The sequence below is a fragment of the Emys orbicularis genome, chromosome 23 (assembly GCF_028017835.1).
Source record: "Emys orbicularis isolate rEmyOrb1 chromosome 23, rEmyOrb1.hap1, whole genome shotgun sequence".
In the NCBI taxonomy this organism is placed as follows: Eukaryota; Metazoa; Chordata; order Testudines; family Emydidae; genus Emys; species Emys orbicularis.
Genome location: NC_088705.1, coordinates 1,989,607 through 1,998,288, shown reverse-complemented (window position 1 = coordinate 1,998,288; position 8,682 = coordinate 1,989,607).

The window sequence follows — 8,682 nt, the reverse complement described above, 5'->3', positions numbered from 1 at the left end:
CGTTGGCAGAAGTTATTTGTCTCTTCTGTGTAAGTAATGCTCTCCAGCCCATGACGAGAGGACAGGCCTGCAGCCTAGCCGTAAACAAAAGCTGCTAAATACTGGACATTCTCAGATGTAGGCGTTTTGTATTTCCCAACTTGGTTCCACTGCTACTGCTCCCCTCCATGTGCTGGCATGGATGAGTCAAGGATTAGGTGACAGGGCCCAGGCAGTGAGGAAGGAATGCGTCACAAGCTGCTGGGTGAAAGCATGTCTCAGTGACTCACACACTGAGGAGTTCCTGTTCTCAGGGCTGGAGATGAAACATAACAAACCGCAAGCAAACAGTGTAGGGTTGCGCGCCCGTCTGCTTAGGCAAAATTCTACACTTCAGGTATTTGGCACGTGTCCAGGCACCCCAGAAACACTCCTGCAGGTGACTAACTCTGGTGCGACACAATGCACTCCTTCTTTCCCTCCTATCAGTGAGCCAATCTTTGCTCCCTCCGCACTCCATGCACACACCTGGAGCCTGACGCAGCATCCCTTCCTCAGCTGAGCAGCACTTACTCATGCGAACAGTCCCATTCAAGTCAGGGTGTAAGTGGGGCAGGATCAGCCCCTTCTCAGGAGTTCTACAGAATGCTTTGCCCACTACTCAGAACTTGGAGCAGAGCAAGCTTCCACCTCATCAGTGAGTGACAGAGCAGGAACTGGGGACACCGCTAGCTGTCCTTGTTTAGGTTACAATCCCACTTCCCTATGCTCAGATCACAGACACTAACAAACTTTTCCCCACCAAGTTGCCTGAGAGTCTCCACACCTGAGATCTTTCTCCAATGTCCCTCTGGTTGGATTTTCTTTACAGACCCATTGGTCATTTTTTAACACAACTCCTCTGAGTTCCTGCGTTGACGGAGAGGAATCAGAACTCATCCATCATTATCCCCTTTGTTCAGTTATTTCAGGGATGCTGCATTTTCATTTTCGCAGAACAAAAAGTTTCCATTTCCTAGAAGGATTTGTTTTTTCTAAAGGCCAGTGTTCAGGGACCAGCACAAATCCTCATCTCTTCTGGTTACGCTGATTGGGCCGAAATATCCTGTGATCTAGTGAAAGATCTCATTTAAACAATCAAATATTTGTTCAACAAAAACTGTGTTCTCTGATGCCTTTAGCTCTGCACTACTAACATCTCCTAGGCGTTTCAGGGCATACGGTATATCCATGATTAGAAACTGCAGCCAACCAACACGTGGACTTAGCAAACGACAGGGACATTTCTGTGATAGGAGGCTATCGCTGATATTTTGCAGCAGATGTGCAGCATGTAGGAAGGAGGTAGCACAACAATATAGTGGCTGGTGTTAGAGGGACACTTGTGCAACCAGTTTGTTTTCCCCCACCAATTATTAGCAGAGAGTGTTGCTTGCGTGGGCTTTCTGCTCTTTAACTTTGCGGCAGTGTATTGCCGATTACCCAGTGAGTCCGGGAGATTTCTCTGCTTCAGGAAGAAAAAGTCATTGCTTGGAGAGCAAAAGATCCCAATACTTGATAAACAAGTTCACAGGACAAAATAAATGCTAACTTGGCAGCTCTGAATGCTGAAGTCCTCTGATTAACCACAGAGCAGGTACAGCCTGGCAAGGGCAGGGGTAGCTTTCCCCACACGCTGTCTCCTGCCAAGGTGCTAGCTCGGAACGTAAAGAGGACCCCTGCTAGAAGGGGGAGGGGGTTCAGTCTCCGTGGCCCATTCAGTCCGTGGACTCTCAGCCAAGATGGCCAATAAAGGGGCTAGTAAACATGATTTGTATGGTGGAGTTGAGGACTTAGGAACTGGACTGACAGCCCTAATGTTGCTATTATGTCCTTTGACCTTTGTGCTGCACCCTGAGCCCCTTGCTGCACTGGGGGAGGTCTAACACATTAAACCAATAGTTACGATACTCGTTGCTTTACATCTCCACAACACTTCGAGTTATTAACCTCAGAACCCGGGTGTGGTAGCTCAGTCTCCTCATCCCTAGTAGATTGGCTTGGAATTCACAGGCTCAAACTGCTGCTCCAAAATACAAATGCAACAGGGTCCGACTGTTCCTAAGGGTTTACATTCTGTGTCCTGTTAACCTCCAACAACAACATGAATTTCTAAGGGTGAAAAAGACCTGTGAGGTGATAGCTTGATTCCTCGAGTAAGCGCACTTGACATAACATAGGGTGTTACTAAAAGGGCTGTTGCTCCGCGGAAGTAAGTCAGCACTTTTGCAATTTAACAGTTGTCATTCACAGGCCCAGAGTCTGCTATTCTGCAGGGATCGGCAACCTTTGGCACGTGGCCTGTCAGGGAAATCCGCTGGTGGGCCGAGACGGTTTGTTTACCTGCAGCGTCCACTGGGCGCGGTTCGCTGTTCCAGGCCAATGGGGGCTGCGGGAAGCGGCGCGGGCCGAGGGATGTGCTGGCCGCCGCTTCCTGCAGCCCCCATTGGCCTGGAACGGCCAACTGCAGTCAATGGCAGCTGCGATCGGCCGTACCCGCGGACACGGCAGGTAAACAAACCGGCCCAGCCCGCCAGCGGATTTCCCTGACAGGCTGCCGATCCCTGCTATACTGAGTAGTACCTAAGGTTTTGCCTAGCCTAACTAAACTAACTGGTGTAGACACAGTGGAATAAGCTATTCCATTATAGCTATTCTGACCTAGCTCTCTGTGTGGACAATCTATTCTGAATAAAAGTGACTTTATTCTGGAATAATAACTCCACTTTGTGAAAGTACTAGACAAGGCCCTACTCTGGAAGGAGCTCTCAGGCTACTCAGGGAGTAAGGTGGTACTCAGAGTGCTTGTGGAAAGCAGAATCTACTCCTTTATTGCCAGAGGTTAAAAAGAGAGTGAAATGTGCTGCTAGCTACAGCTGCCATCCAAAGTCGAGTCATCTTAATAAACTGCGTGGCTTGGTGTCTAGCTTTGCCTACCCTGCCCCCGTCACTCACAGGAAGCTCCTTATCAGGAAAGGCCCGTACATGTGCATTCTGCAGAGGGGATTTCCATACATCCTTTCTTGTGAATGCAAATATGCAAAGACAGGAACTAGAAACTAGCCCTAATTAACCTGCAACTGCCTCGGATGCAATTTATTCAGTGACAGCTGGAGGTGCACACACACCCTGGAAGAGGGGAGAGCGCCTCTGCTCAGCTGCAGAGCAATGTGCATTCTGCCTCCCCGGGATACAAGGCCCTACTGCAAAAGGTCCAGGATATGGATAGGAAAATGAGAACTCTTCTTGTTTGTTCCTGAACCAACAAACAGGTGCATGCATGCTGCCATCACTGTTCTGCCTACATCAAGAGCTCCGGCTCTGAACTGAAACCTCTTACACCGGCTGTTTTCTAGGAAACTCGCTTCCAGAGATCAGAAACTTCAGTATGGAAGCAAAAATACATAAACCTAAATTCTGCATTGGGTAAAAGTAACATTATAAATCCAGACTGAGCCCATTGGTTTACAATCTGACCTTAGTTACAGCTTTGCCTCCTACGTGACCTCAGAGGCTGTTGCTTTTTTCAGGCTCACAACGTTTTCGATTAAAGGTGCTGAGCGCTGCGGTGTGCAGTCCACTCTCTCTACGCTTCTGAGGCTTCAGGTCAGCTCATTCCGATCCCCACTGTGTCTCCAGTTCGCCGAGTACACAAAGCTGAGTGAAGCGCCGCGAGTTCAGATGGTCCACTGAAATATTGGTATTTTTTCAATGGCTTCCTAGTCATTTCAGGATTGGCTTCATTCTTGAAACCATCCATGACCGACCAGCCAAGCTCATGGACTCTCATCCTCCTCCCATACTAGCTTCCTCCACACAACCTCAGCATTGCAGGTTCAAGAGCTTTCTCCCTTGCAGCTCTTGCCTTCTGGAGCAGTCTTGCTGCCTCATCACCTCTCTATTGTATCAGGGTGGATTTGATTTAAATCACTATTCAGGAAGACTCGATTTAATCATGGTTTTCTACATAAAAGTGCATTCTTGTTGGTTGCTATAACCTTAATACATATTCTTCACAACTCAGAGATGGAAGTAGGTTTCATTTTTAGAAGGTACACACTAGACATTTTTAAGTGATTTATTTTGAAAACTTTTCAGATTAGTTTTACAGCTATATCAGAAAATGAGTTATTGTTTGGTTATTTCATTTACCAAAGGTAACTGAAGCAGATATTTATGAAGTCATTGGGAGTTGAACTATCTCCAATTCAACAGGTTAATCATTAATATTTGGAGGATTTTCTTGCCATGCTGTATTAGGAGGAGAACATCACCAGACAGACATTTAAATTGTTTTATTTAACTAAAACAACAACGTTAAATATTCTGGATTTTTTTCTTCAACAGCAAACATAATATTTTAACAAAACAAGCGTATGTCCCTCACTTCTCACATTTATCTCCAGACTTCTTCTCCTTGTCCAGATCTATTCCGCCCCAACAATCTTCTGTTCATTGAACTTTTAGAGAGAGGTAAGGGATTGACTCTGTGTACACAAATTTGCAGAGGGACAATAGAGTTGAGGTCTGTTATTTCTCACCTCTACATATTATTTATTTATTTAAAAACATTTTTGCTGTTAAGCTGTGATGTTATTGACACAAACTGGGACCATATAGATCATTGTTGCAACCAAGGTCCTGCAGTGGCACCAAATCTTGTATAAAGGGGGTCAAATAAGGTGTCTAAGACAATGTTATGGTTTGCTGGTTATGATTATGCTCTCTGGGTGCATGTATCATTTTTGTATTTAAAGGTATAAGTATTGGCTCTATATTGTCTGTATTTCAAACTTGTGCTATGCTTCTGGGTGACACCCCAGACAGCTTGGCATCAGCACTGCCTAGCCTGCTTGATGGCCCACTAAGGACCATCAGCTATACAACTGACCCATTGAAAGAAGGCAGATACACTTTGTGAACTGCTGCAGCTCCTCCATCTTGTCTTCAATCCTGCTTCATACCTCTGGAGGGACTTTGCTACAAACTGAAGTTCTAAACAAAGGACTGAATGACCCATCCCAGCTGTGGATGTACTCCAGAGACTCGATTTGAACCTGCAGTTTATTCCATCACTGATACAAGCCTGAACCAAGAACTTTGCCATTACTGGATGTAATTGATTCCATTTAACCAATTCTAGCTCTCATCTATATCTTTTTCCTTTTATGAATAAACCTTTAGATTTTAGATACTAAAGGATTGGCAACAGCATGATTTGTGGGTAAGATCTGATTTGTATATTGACCTGGGTCCTTTCAGCTCGGGAGAACCTTTTTTTTCTTTTACTGGGGTATTGGTTTTCATAACCATTCGTCCCCATAACGAGTGGCACTGGTGGTGATACTGGGAAACTGGAGTGTCTAAGGGAATTGCTTGTGTGACTTATGGTTAGCCAGTGGGGTGAGACCAAAGTCCTCTCTGTTTGGCTGGTTTGGTGCCTTAATAGTAAAGGAACTCCAGCCTTGGGCTGTAACTGCCCTGCTCTAAGCAATTTGTCCTGAATTGGCACTCTCGGAAGTGTCCCACCAAAGCCAGCATCCGTTACACCAGCATGTTACATCTGGAGACACAAAGCCACAGTTTGAGAACTGCAAAACTAAGCATGTCTGATGGTATCTTCTAGACTGAGCAGTGAGTCACATTGGGTAGATAGAAAGATTAACCTAAATAATCTATTCAAAAGCCCCTGGAACCCCATGAACTATTGGAACTCATTTACAAAACTTTTCTTAAAGATTACATGAATATATTGTCTCATACTATAGAATTAGAATTTATAATCCCTATTCCATGATGAGATATCTTTGAGATATAATGTATCTTAATTAAAACTATCTTTAGATAGGTTTTTTCCTCAAAAAGAATATCAAAAAAATCCAATTTTTTTGATTTTTTTAAAAAAATCATTGATTTTTATCTACCCTGTCTTGTATCAAATCTCACAAAAGAAACAGCTTTGCCCTCTTTTAATTTCTCTCTCCCTCTGTTTATTTATCATCTAACTCTGGGAAGTGTGTGAAATCCATATAGTTGAAAAAAACAAAAACAGAAAAGCAAACCATGCACAGCACTCTCAGCCTGTTCTTCCCTCTGCTTGCCAGCAGGGGGTGCTGTTTGGCCAGTTTCCTTAGGGTACAGTCTGAACCAGCTGCTGCACGGCCCAGTTCTATGCAATAAGCGCTAACGTTTACCTACACAGAGGGGAAAAAATTGACTTTAATGTTTTTTCATCTTTATTATACATAAAGAAGGCCAGAAAAAAGGCATGTCCTCTTTATTTTGGGAGGTGCCTAGCAAACTTTTGGGTACTTTGATAAACAGTAATAATACGTGCTCTAATTTGCAACTTGCACCAGGGAGGGGAAATGGCCAGGCCTGCAGCTCTTCTTAAAATTTATCTCTAAATTATTAAACTCAGAATGTTACCAACTGGCCACATGTCTGAGAATTACCAGACAAAAGGGTTTTCTCAGCTGTGGCCTTTTATTTTATTTAAAGGGAATTTTGTAATGTGGTTTTATACCACCGTAGGTACTAAAATCATTGGCTACACATCCCTACCGAATTTCCCTTCTAAATTGTCAGCAGTGGCTTTTGCTGTTTCTAGCCCCACCTAACAATACAGAAGCATCCAGTTAAACAGTAACGGAATCCAGACAACAAAATCTAGAGCAGGGGTAGGCAACCTATGGCAATCAAGCTGATTTTCAGTATCAGAGGGGTAGCCGTGTTAGTCTGAATCTGTAAAAAGCAACAGAGGGTCCTGTGGCACTTTTAAGACTAACAGAAGTATTGGGAGCATAAGCTTTCGTGGGTAAGAACCTCACTTCTTGACATGCATCTGAAGAACTGATTTTCAGTGGCACTCACACTGCCCAGGTCCTGGCCACCAGTCCGGGGGGCTCCGCATTTTAATTTAATTTTAAATGAAGCTTCTTAAACATTTTAAAAACCTTATTTACTTTACATACAACAATAGTTTTGTTATATATTATAGACTTATAGAAAGAGACTTTCTAAAAACGTTAAAATGTATTACTGGCACGCGAAACCTTAAATTAGAGTGAATAAATGAAGACTCGGCACACCACTTCTGAAAGGTTGCCAACTCCTGATCTAGAGCAAAGGCTGTCCTTAAAGGACACCAGGAAGAAGAGTTACTCTGGCTAATGAGTACACTTGTTGTTGAGTCAAATCTTCCTTATTGTAAAATGATTTGCATAAAAACCAGGTGCTTTAAGAAAAAGACCGGTTTCTTCATCAACTGTGATTATTCTACAAATAAGTACCTTTGCCAGGTACTGGAAAGAGACCAAGGCACTGAAAGGGGAAAATATCAAGCAAATATGATACTGACTCTCTTTCTTAAACAATAGTTCATACTCCCTTCTTTCCACCCTCCAAAAATCACATACTTGTATAGCACACATCAAAAATCTAAAAATAAATTAATTACTAATGCAAGTTTTAAAATGCAACAAACAAATCTAAAGAACATTGTGCACTTATTTTGCAAAGCATTGGCTTTTTATTATCACTAAAATGGAATTTCATGATCAAGGATGGATATAGGACATGGAATTGCCTCCTTTCTCACATTTGCTGTGATTTCTAAATGAACTTCTTGTGGAACTGAACCATTTGGTCTTGGACATGTCTAAAATGCTTCTGTCATAACTGTAGTTTTCCTTAGCTGGCTGCATCATACTCTATAGAAGTAATAGCACCAGCTCAGCAGGGTAAATTGTAGTCAGTGGCTTCCAGAACCTGTGCCATATTATGTAAACGTGAAAACTTTGAAGAGACTCAAGTGTCTGAGAGTAAAAACACAGCAACCACACAAAAATGTAGAAAAATGGGCTGGAAAGGAGAGGCAGCAGAGAAATGTAAAGCACTTGAGCTATCTCAGATGTGGACACACCACCACCTAAAAAATGGGCTGAAAAACTCAAATACCCTGAAGTAATGATCACTAAACTATTGAGGAAGAACAAGGAATTTGTGATGGAGCAAAAGGAAGTCTAATGTAGGAGTGGCAGAAGAAAACATGCCAAAGCAACAGATGGGTCCATGTAGCTTTAGGATTTCAATCTGCACAGGTTGCTGGAAAAATACCTGTGGAAGATCACATAGCACCAGGAAGATCCAGCTGTCTGATTTGAAAATGCTGCTCCCTGCCCCTCTCCCGCAAATGTGGCAACCTAAAGTGAGGCACCGGATGTCGTCGGCTGCCTTCGCAAGGCCTGGAGCCCCACAGCTCTCACTCACTTTAGTTCCTGAGATTTTCTGTGTTACCAACTCCAAGTATTCAAAAATTATGAGACTCACCTAAACTCCTGAGACTTTCAAAAGTACTAATGCTGGGGGGTTCTCCTGTTACTTGGCCTGCTGGTGTCAGAGCCTTTGAGGTGCATGTAGGTCACATTTCCATGCTCTTCTCTGCAATCGAGAGAGCTAGAAACATCCCTTGCCCATGTAAATGGGGCTCTCAGGTGCACATCTCCCTGGGGCAGGGGTTTTAAGATACACCCCAAATAGGGAAGAGAAATAAATCAAACCACAGCAGCCGTCAGTACAAGGAGCCATGATCCATTCTGGGGAGAACGGAGCCAGCCAGTGAGTGACTGGGCCAAGGCTGTGGGGTTAGCAGGGTTCCCCCCA